This window comes from Rhopalosiphum maidis, chromosome 1 (assembly GCF_003676215.2).
Source record: "Rhopalosiphum maidis isolate BTI-1 chromosome 1, ASM367621v3, whole genome shotgun sequence".
Taxonomy (NCBI): domain Eukaryota; kingdom Metazoa; phylum Arthropoda; class Insecta; order Hemiptera; family Aphididae; genus Rhopalosiphum; species Rhopalosiphum maidis.
Genome location: NC_040877.1, coordinates 61966718 through 61976299, shown reverse-complemented (window position 1 = coordinate 61976299; position 9582 = coordinate 61966718). Strand labels below are relative to the sequence as shown.

The 9582-nt window shown below is 25.0% G+C and overlaps 2 non-coding genes across 2 annotated transcripts; both read right to left on the bottom strand.

Moving 5' to 3' along the window:
* Positions 1–5963: 5963 nt before the first annotated feature.
* Positions 5964–6036, bottom strand: Trnar-ucu. Its single transcript has one exon. It is a non-coding gene; the product is annotated as a tRNA-Arg (tRNA).
* A 1188-nt stretch (positions 6037–7224) lies between these two features.
* Positions 7225–7297, bottom strand: Trnar-ucu. Its single transcript has one exon. It is a non-coding gene; the product is annotated as a tRNA-Arg (tRNA).
* Positions 7298–9582: the final 2285 nt, after the last annotated feature.

Genomic DNA, 9582 nt, shown 5'->3' with positions numbered 1-9582 from the left:
TTTTAAATGGGTAAATCAAAACTATAACTATAAAAAGTGAACTCGACCCAGATCATATACATCTATATAGTTGATATAAAATCTTATTTTTTATCGAATGGTCATCACGTCCATCATATCGTAATTTATTCATTATCCTGGTGCAGTATAACTTGAAGTATAAAAGACTGAGTGACAAACCGGTCAACGTACTTATCCTATTTTCGATCTAAATTTTCAACATATTTTCATATTCACAAATAAAGTAAACGGTTTAAAAAATAAAATTTATCTAAATACTTACATACCTGTAAAGTCACAGTACCTATAATGTTCTTAATCTAATTAAACATTAATGACTTTTACATCTAATTTATTATATTTGAGAATTGAAATATTTAAAATTATATTAATATTTAATTAATAGATATAGACTATTTTTTTTATATAACTGTAACATTTGTATTTATTTACTAAGATGCGCAGATACGGGATAACCCAAAATGATAATACACGTAGTATAAAGTTATACTATAATTTTTAGAAGTATACCTAGTACATGAAAAAATATAAAATAATATTTTTAATAAATACTAGTAGATTGTAGGTATATATGTACTATGCAGAGTATTTTCTTTTATTTTATTATTTTTGTAATTATTATAACTACTATTCGATCAGAATCTCAAACCTAAAAATTATTATTTAAGTTATATTGAATGCAATAGAAAGTTCTTATAAAGTTTTTCAATCAATAATTTAAAAAAAATCTAATTCTATTGGAAATTCAATAAAAATATACAAACACAACTATTTTTTATAGTTATTTAAAATTCATTGGAAGAAATTACATATTTTAACGATTATGTTAATTATATTGTTATAGTTAAAAAAAACATTATTAGTGGGAACTTAAAACTTTAACACATATTATGAATTTTAAAATGATTTAAATTATTTTAATTTAAATATTATCTCTTATTTAGTAGTTAGCTGTATTGTAAATTGTTATGTACAATTATTTTATAAATGTTTATAGCGGCGCGTTTGATTCTTCGAATAGGTCAATCATTGTTTCCCTAACAGTATAAAATAAAAATATCTGGTTGAAATTTACATAACATAATTAATTATAATTTAATATAAAATTTAAAGATATTAAAAGTTGGGCCTATATGAATTAATTATATGTATATATTATAAATAAACTATTATTTTGACAGTTATAATCGCCCTAATCACCTTGATAATTATATTTAGGCCAAAGAATGGTATGGCCCGCACTTCACAATAAAAATCGTAGTTAACCCTCAAATTGTTTATATTATATAAATCAATAATATTTTAAACTATTAAATATTACTAGCTAATAACAACAAAATATAAAAAACGGAAAGCTGTTCTGCTGTATAGTAAAAATAAAATGTATTAATTCATATATACAATAGATAATAATATAATTCATCGGTAATTAAAATTGATTATGCACAAATATAAATCCTATATAATATTATAATTATTAAGTAAATAGTTGATTATCTAGATACGAGTCTTTAACTGACAACAGTTAAAATGATTTGATTATTATTATTATTATTTATTATATCATAATCATTTCAAAACAAAATATATTATAATATAATATTGCGATTTGGGACTAAATAGGCAACATATTTTAATAATATTGAAATTTAATTCACTTGATTATTAACGCAGATTAACTATTTATTTACGTCTAGGACCTAAGATTTAGTAATAGTCCATTATTTATTTGTATTTTAGCTTATAGTAAAAAAGTGTTATCTATACTTTTATAGTTTTATATAATTTCTAATATTCACGTATTTAACTATCTTTATTATCAAATTGCATTTTTGGTTGGATACAATATAAAATATTCTTACATAGTACCTACCTATTAGTAGCCCTATAGTAACAATAGTATATAGAAAATTATATTTATTTCCAAACACAAATTTACTTGTTATAGGTACCGTGTATTTAATTTTAAAGGTAACAAAAAATATTTCAAACACATGATTGAGTTTGATTCGAAGTTTTTTACTGCGTACTGGATATATACATCTGTTTTTGATAAATTATAATTTTTAACTACTTTTATCTGCGCTTGCGCAATAAAAATAAATTTCTTAAATAAAAACCACTATTTTTTGGATTGTTTTATTTTTTTCTGAGCAAAATTTGATCTTTACAGTTTTTTGATTTCTTCAAAATTGACATTTTTAGGACAGTTTTAAATTAGGTGATTCGTATAATTATACGTATTATTATGATAATTTATTTTGATTAAAACTACAAGATGTATTTATTATTTCATCGAATTTATAAAATAATATCATTAGAATTTATCGATAAATTATACTTATAAATGCATGATTAAGATAGAGCGTTGAAAATGTGATAATTACAAAATTACCTAGTTTAATACTTTTGACTATCCTAAAAATATCAATTTCGAAGATATCAAAAAATTGCAAAGATCAAAGTTGCTCAGAAAAAAATAAAGCAGTGAAAACCAGTATCAAATATAATATGGTTCCTGTTTAAGAAATGTTTATTTTACTGCGAATGCGCAGATAAAAATAGTTAACAATTAGAATTTATCAAAAACAGATGTATTAATATGTCCTGTATGCAGTAAAAAAATTTCGAATCAAACTCAAAGTCATAGGTTTGAAATATTTCCTGTTACCTTTAAAATTAAACACACAGTATATATTATTACTTTTTTTATTACAGATTGTAAATTTTATTTTTTAGTAATAAATTTGAAAAATTAAAGAACTTTAATTTACATGTTTAGTACAAATTTTAAACTTTAAATCATGCTATTTTAAATATGAATAATGTATGTATTTAAAATATATATTATTGCAGTCAATTTCGTAAATGCTATGACTACATGACACTGGTTAATAAATTATATTGAAACAACTCACTGAGGTCTGAGGATATATAAATATAAGCACGTAGCTATTTCGTATATAATATAATCATTCCCTTGACCCTTACGATTTTAAATTATTTTACTGGATTGGCAGTGACCTATCACAGATATTAAGCTATAAACTAATTAACATTGTTTAAAAACAACTGAAATAAATATCTTTAGATTTTCAAACAATGATAGAAAAAAATAAAATATTTTGAAAATACACATAATTGTAAAACACAAAAATTATTTCTTCGCTATGATTGAAATTTAAATAAAGTAATTTTTAACTTCAGATTGACTAATCTATACCAAGTTAAACATTTTTGGAGAAAAAACTGATACTGCAGCCGGCAGTAATCGATATCGGGGATAATGCAATCGGTCGTAATCTATGTTTTCGCGTGTACCTAATTGTGCTCTGTACTGAAGCTGTTTCGTAGTTTGTATATACATAATTTGATATTACATTTAGATTTGAACTAGGATTCTTGTCCGTTATGAAATCACCGGGGTAAAATATATCCTTTCGCCCAAAAACGACCTTCTTCTTTTTGCCCACGTCCTCTTTTTTACCAAAAATGAAAAAATAGTTTCCTCTTTTCGCCTACAAATAATTGTATTCTTTTCGCCCACGGTCTCATATTTTACATTTTGGAAACCACTGTCTCAAAATTTCTCGACTGGCTATATTAAAAACAATCAAAATTAATAATTTAAAAAAACATTTTATAAAAATGGAATTTTTAAAAAGTAAAAGAGGTGATTGTATGGTTCTTTACAATAATTTTAAGTACAATTTTGGATCGACTTATAAAAAAGACAACTCTACCCGTTGGAGATGTGTAACAAGAACGTATGATGCAAAATTATATACAGAAAAAATTATGCTTTTACTTCAGCAGTCGGAGAACACAATCATAATGAATATGATAAATCGAATATTAATCGCCAAATAATAAACACAGCATGTAAACGAAAATCTTTAGAAGATCTCCATACAAGAGCAAAAAAAATAATATTAAAAGAAATGGCTCAAAACGACGCATCATCATATTTAAACGTAGTTGATATAAAAAGGTTAAGAACAATATGTATAAATCTCGTGCAAAAGTTCTCCCTTCTAACCCTACTGATATAAATGAAGTTCATCAGTATATTAACGCAATTGAAATAAACACTACAAGTGGTGAACATTTTGTATTGAATAATGATGAAAATAAAAATATTATAATATTTTCCTCTGAAAAAATTTACATTTCTTGAGTAATGTTAAAAACGTATACGTCGATGGTACGTTTAAATATTCTGCAGGATTTTTTGAACAAATGTTCACTATTCATGGATATAAAAATGGCCATTATGTACTATTAGTTTTTTGCCTATTAGTTGATTAATCGGAACATACATATGAATTTGTGTTTAAAAAAATCACCGAGAAATATAATAGCCTTGGATTACGTTTATCGCCGTTAAAATGTATGGTTGATTTTGAATATGCTATACATAAAGCAATAAAAATTGTTTGGCCAAATACGGAAATAATTGGATGTAGGTTTCATTTAACCCAATCATGGTGGAGAAATGTGCAAAAATTTGGTTTGGCTACACACTATAAAGACGAGTCTTCAGATATCGGTAAGTGGATACATCACACGTTTGGTTTACTATTTTTAAATCCTGAAGAAGTAGGTGATTGTTATGTAGAAGATTTAATGAGTGACTGCCCTAAAAATGAAAAACTACAAAAGTTCTGTGTTATTTAACTGATAACTATATATCCGACGAAAGTATGTTCTCACCAAAGCTTTATGCAGCTAAATCATCAGAGTTAATCAGGACAACAAATGCATGCGAGTCCTTTCATTCATTTTTTAACAAAAGTTTTTATAGTAATTCTCCACCAATTCATACGTGGTTGGCTGTGGTACAAGAAACCCAAACTAATGTTTATATTAAATTAAATAGTATCCAGTTACAACACTTTTCCAAAGACAGACAAGTAAGAGAATGCCAATTAAAAAACGAAGAAAAAATTGAAAAGTACAATAGAGAAGAGTTAAGTCGGTATGAGTTCATTAAATCAATGGCATTCAATTATACAAAAATGTAAATACAAATTAAGTCCATGAATAACTTTTTTTTAACAATGTCATAAAAATAAATGACAAATACCTAAAATGTTATTTTATATTAACGAACTAGTGATCACTATTGATTATTATATCATTTATTTTATTATTATGTAAAAAAAGATATAAGTATCTAAGTATAATATACATCAATTATAAATCTGTACATAAATTATGTAGATATGTCGTAAGTATTAGCTACGTAATGTTAATTATTATTAATAATTATACCTATATAATTTTCTATTTTTTTACTTGATAATTATATGATTTTTTTTTAAATTATTAATTTTGATTATTATTAATAATTACCTATGTATTTTTTCTATTTTTTTTATTTGATTATTATATAATTTTTTTTAAATTATTAATTTTGATTGTTATTAATATAGTCAATCGAGAAATTTTGAGACAGTGGTTTCCAAAATGTAAAACGTGAAACCATAGGCGAAAAGAGGAAACTATTTTTCATTTTTAGTGGAAAAGAGGACGTGGAAAAAAAAGGAAGGTCATATTTGGGCGAAAGGAGGTTCGCCCGTAATACAAAGAGTCCGTTATAGACAGGTCGAATTACATTGGAATGCCTATCTTTTTGCCGGGACCAGGTCATTGTCCGTTAAGTCAGGTTTCACTGTAATTTTGTTTGTATTGAAAATATGTTCATCACAAGAAAAATATAATATATATTTTATCATGAGGTAAAGAAAATAAACCATGAACGATATAGTAATATTTGGTAGTCTTCTCTTAATTTAGAATACATTAAATATGTATGATAAAATTGTATATGTTTAACGGAAAACTTAATATTATGAATATTTTTTATTAAAATAACAAAATATGCATTACACAAAGAAAATATTTGATGAAAAAAGTGCAAAAAATGTAAACACCAAATGCATCCCTGGTGGGGATCGAACCCACGACCTTTGGATTAGAAGTCCAACGCGCTATCCTCTGCGCTACAGGGACTGATGCGAAATTATGTCAAGAACCATGTTCTTGGTGTGTAACATTAATTGTAAAATATCAACAAGAATATTAAATATTTTCAATTTCAAATACAGATACGTGTTTATGCTATCAAATTTTTTAAACGACAAAGTAATATCATTACTATATTAGTGATAGTTCTGTCTATCAAAAATAACTTAATTCAATCAAATAATTCACCTGCGCTCCTCATGACTATTCATCATCAAATTATCAAAACTTATAGCCTTGTAGGTATTAGGTACCTACCTTATTCTACTTAAGTCAAATTGTCTTCTTTAATTGATCGTAGTTACTTGGGTAAAATAACATTTTTATTCTTTAATTATGAGTGTTATAGCAAATATCATAATTTTCTTTATTTAATCTCTCTCTCTTCTTTCTTATATTAATTTAAAAGCGCCTTCTTGACTCTTGTCTTACATGCAAAAAAATTCCTATTTTTATTTCTTTTGCTCAATTCTCATCGGCCTCAATCTGCAATGCAATTAATCAAATAATTAAAATTAACAAATGAAGACCTCTCTATCATTAATATCTACTTTCCTATCAGATGTTTTTTATAGGTACCTACTTATTTTACGTAATATTTGTGTTTTAATTTGCCTTTGATTGTAATACATTTGATCCATCGGACATTATAATTTATAATGTGTATTAAAAACAAAAAAGTATTTTGTTTTATAATTTATTTAATTATAATTAAGTAGTTACTAATTACTACGATTAATTATGCATCTACTTTTAAATGTTGTCTAATCTTTACTTTATAACAACAAATTAGGTACATCAATTTTATTCAATGTATTTGGTAATTTAAATTTAAATGAAGATGAATGCATGAATGTGTTAATTTACTTAAGGACATGAAACTAGACCGGTTTTTATTTGATAAAAAGTAAACGACTACTACGTTTTTAATTTTTATACATTAAACGTGAGTATTGAACAAATTCAATCTTTTAGTGAAACTTCCACATTCCGTAGGTATCAATATAATATTTAACTAATACCATTCTTGTTTTTAAAAATTATAAAAAATCCTAAAATTTGTAATTTATAGGTAAAACTATCACCGAAAACATTTTCCAATCATAAATCATAAAATCTATATTCTGAATAAATAACAAGGAATTGTGAATTGTAAAAATTTATCAGATTTTTCCCCATCCCTGGTGGGGATCGAACCCACGACCTTTGGATTAGAAGTCCAACGCGCTATCCTCTGCGCTACAGGGACTGATAAGTAATTGTCTACAAAGTTATGTTTTTCATTCGAAATTCTATTTGATATTTTTATAAATTAATTTATAAGTTATTTTACAGATTAAATTTTGCCATCCATTACTGTCATCAATGGGCGCCTTTTCCCATTAATTTACTCATGTTTAAATTCTTTATTAAATTTTCTTGTTGTTCCTACGAACAGATTAATGATTATTAATATCCAGTAAAAAAAAAAAAATTATAGCACAAATAATCGTTTATACATTATATCTTATATTTTTATTATATATTTATATACTATATACATAGGTAGGTAAGGTATCTAACTATCTAAGTAAGCCAGGGGCGTATTTAAGGAAGGGGCCCATGGCCCACTCCCATTCACCGTATTTTATACTTATTTTCATTATATAAGATATTTTAGAACTCTACGCCTAATGTACTCAAATTTGAACTTTTTGTTTGTGCCCCCCCCCCTTAAGACATTTCTAAATACGTCCCTGAAGTAAGCTATTATAACTTAATAGTACCTAAATTCTAAACGAAATGCAGTTAACAGATCCATTGCTTTTACAGGGGGTTTTGTTTTGTTTTTTTATTTTTACAAAATTATTGCATTATACGTATGTTTATATCATTGATGTTAAAATATTAAATACAATGAATAATATAAATAATGATTAAAGCAAGCGATTTTTTTTTTTAGAATTTTTGCTATTTTGAATATTTCTTTAAACAAATTTAAGGACTATTTCCCCCAAATATAGGTAGTAACTACTAAGTAGTAAGTAATAATATATTTTAATAGTAATTATACTTGTATAGTTGTATACCTAAGAGTTGACTGCCAATTAATAATATTTGTGTATAAGGCTTCATAGGCACTATTATGATTGTGTGGATTATGGGGGAGTACTATACTGTGCAAGAGTATTTTTAGTATATCCAAATTCAGAATTAGCATCCCCAAAAATAGTACATGGTTTTTAGTTCTATATTAAATTTTAATAAGTACTTATTTATATTAATAATAATAATGTATTAATATTAATAGACAATAATATATAATAATTTCCATTTACCTACTAATTTACTATATTACTATAATAAATATTTTGAATCACATTGAGCTTATAAATCATAGGTACCTACCATTTAAACAAAGGCTTTATAATACTTGTTTATTTGATTTTTTAACGTTAATTTCTAAAGTCTCAATATATTATATTATTATTCAGTATTCTCGAAATTAAAAAAAATGTCCACAAGAACTTAATAGTAACGTAATATAAATCTCAATCAAATTCTTTTATTCTTTCAGTCAGCGGCTTGAATTTTTTTCTTCGAATCACATTCAGTATTTTTGGATATTTTTACACCACCACTTACCCTAAACAACTAACTATATCTAAATATATATATATTATATTTATTGTTTATAATTTGATTATCAACCTTTAAAAATGATCCAGCCTACCTTTTCCAACTCACCCACCTATTAATATTTTTGTGAATCACATGAATCAAATATATCCCCTACGAGCCGCCATTGCTTTATCTATAGATCTGACTCAGGTGGTAGATGAGTGACCTTATCCTCAGAACTAGAAAATCTACTGGTGTAATGTTCATCATCATCAATAAAATAACTAGGTGCCTGCACAAACTAAGTTAAATTTTAAAATAACTAATATATTATATACTATACATTTATGTGACAGCCAACATCCATAATTCACATAGTTTTTTCTAAATAAAAATAGTAATACTAAATTAGTTAAAGTATCAATTTTAATTTATTATTGTTAATAAATGAAACAGATATCTTGGTTATATTTTTTAATATTTTAATTAGTCTTAGTCCTGATTAAATTAATTTTTTCTTGCCAAAATATATCACTTGGTCAGTGGTCATATTATGTAATTATGTGTATTTATATTAACTGTATTTTTTACGTCCTATGATGTGTTTAAACTAATGTCATTGATTATTTATAATAATCATGTAATAAATGCCAATATTGACGTCCTTTATTATTTTGCAAATCAATAAATCATTGCTTAGATGTATTAATCTATTGTCATTTACTAAATCGCCCTCACTGAATAAAATATTTCAGTCAATTCTATATTTTTTATGAATAACCATCTCAGTTTGTTTTTATTTAAAACTTTGTAGTTTTATTATTTTAGGACATATTATATATAATCAATTGTACGACTTTCATACCTATAATTTTGTTACAACAAATGTTAATTTATTGAACAATATGCACAATAGCTATACTTAACCTACAA